The 2,500-nt window shown below is 33.9% G+C and overlaps 1 non-coding gene across 1 annotated transcript; it reads right to left on the minus strand.

Moving 5' to 3' along the window:
- Nucleotides 1–1,459: 1,459 nt before the first annotated feature.
- Nucleotides 1,460–1,533, minus strand: Trnan-guu. The gene has a single exon. It is a non-coding gene; the product is annotated as a tRNA-Asn (tRNA).
- Between the last annotated feature and the right edge of the window lie 967 nt (nt 1,534–2,500).

Here is a 2,500-nt window from a genome sequence, read left to right on the forward strand (position 1 = left end):
TTAATTAGATTGAAACACAAGATATCCATTAATTTGACGTTAACTCACGAGGCATGTGGTATTTGTAGCCAAGGGATGTGGGCATTCTATACAAAAGTCGTAGCTTGCAGACTTTGAAGCAAAAAGTGTTACAGCCATACTCGCTTTCCCTGTATGTCGTTTTATCAAATTACTGTAGTCTTATATAATATTTAGGAATGCGTAATATGTAAAGACCTCACATAAAAACGTCATTAGTTGCACAGAAATGAAACATTTGGACGCTAGGCTTACTAGAAATCAAAGGATATTATCAAGAGGTGTCGATGTGTAGGATTAGAAATACTTCCCAATCTTTTTAATATTCTTTTCGCATGCAACACAAGACGCACACTTGAAGCTCGTTATAATGTTGAGTATTCATGTCATTTCATTATACGGTAGATAGTAATACTAGGTATCAATTTTGGAATTTGGATGTGTCTAAGGGTAGGATTTACATAATCGAAGCTATTGTAATATTGTTTTGAAGTAGTATCCAGGACAACATTTAGATTTTCAACAGTATATGTATACACTGTTGCATATACTGTACATGTATATACGCTGTGCATGTATGTATACATTATTATTGTAAATATCACTGGATATCTGCATTGGGGTGAACACCTGGAGGCGTATACTTATCATATCATTTATACACCCTTTGAAACGTTTATATGTATATATGTATTTATATACCATCTGCATCGTTTATATGTACATATGTACACATATACAAACTCACATATGCAGATATATTTATACCCTCTATCGCTGATGTTTATACAGGAGAGTTTTTATTTAGTTATCTAATCCTTGGAAAACGTTTCTCTTTGCCCGTGAAAAAGGTGCACTTCTTGCTCTTTGATTTTTTTTAAAGCCTACACTGACTTGAGAATCCATCTCTTTTGGCAGAGGTTTACACAGTCATCCGTCGACTTTATATATGTAATTTGTTTCCTTTGACCTCCTGTGATATATTTCCGATCTTTTATAAAGGGATCATGTGGAGGCCCTCATTCATCGGGACCCAGGGAGGCCTCCTTCCCCCACCCCGTTAGGTAATTTCTCGTTATTATTAGTGTTTTTCTAAATGTGAATATTTGTTTCCGTTATCATTATCATCATTGCTAATTGTGTTATAGTTCTTATTTTTACCACAGTTATCCTCATTGTTCTTTACTGGAGAACAATTTTTTGGCAGTGTAATATAACACTGGTACAGGCAAGACCACTCCCGGCACCAATCCATCTGGGGATCCTAGTAACACATGCTACAATGTACGACGATTGCGATGTGAAAGCTTTTGTATATTTGTAATCCTAGGTAAGGTAAGGAGTGATTGCACATACTAGTTTGGGTAAAAATAACTCCCGAGTATATCACGATGCTTGGCTCCTACATTTTTTTATTTCAGAAATAGGTGAAAATATAAGTCGCCCCCGGGTGGGCTCGAACCACCAACCTTTCGGTTAACAGCCGAACGCGCTAACCGATTGTGCCACGGAGGCTGGAAATGATTAATGGATGAAGCTTTATTTATTTATACCTGCCGAGGAAATCAATGTGAATTTCAGTTCTGAAGACGAGTCCGGTAGTTCACAAACTGTAGCTGGTCCTGTTTTCTATTCGATAGATGTCGAACAATAAACACACGCACAACTCTGTCTTTGTCTCTCTCTCTCTCTCTCTCTCTCTCTCTCTCTCTCTCTCTCTCTCTCTCTCTCTCTCTCTCTCTCTCTCTCTCTCTCTATATATATATATATATATATATATATATATATATATATGTGTGTGTGTGTGTGTGTGTGTGTGTGTGTGTGTGTGTGTGTGTGTGTGTGTGTGTGTGTGTGTGTGTGTGCGTGCGTGTGCGCACACACACACACATATAGATACCCATATATATATATATATATATATATATATATATATATATATATATATATATTTATTTATTTATTTATTTATTTATTTATTTTAAAAACACACGCGCGCGCACACACACACACACACACACACACACACATACATACATACATACATACATACATACATACATACCCACACACAGACACACAATGCAAAGCATACACTTATATGCATACACACACACACACACACACACACACACACACACACACACACACACACACACACATATATATATATATATATATATATATATATATATATATATATATATATATATATATACTTATATACGCATATATATATATATATATATATATATATATATGTATATGTATATATATATATAATAATATATATATATATATATATATATATATATATATATATATATATATATATATATATATATATATATATATAAAGGGTGAGAGAGAATATGAGAAAACGAAAAAAATAGTGAAAATGAAGGACCAAAGACGAGAAGAAAATGCTAAAGACGTCTAGTGTCGGCTAGAGTAAAACATGGGTTAAGAAATAATTCATAGT

The sequence above is a fragment of the Penaeus monodon genome, chromosome 14 (genome assembly GCF_015228065.2).
Source record: "Penaeus monodon isolate SGIC_2016 chromosome 14, NSTDA_Pmon_1, whole genome shotgun sequence".
Classification (NCBI taxonomy): domain Eukaryota; kingdom Metazoa; phylum Arthropoda; class Malacostraca; order Decapoda; family Penaeidae; genus Penaeus; species Penaeus monodon.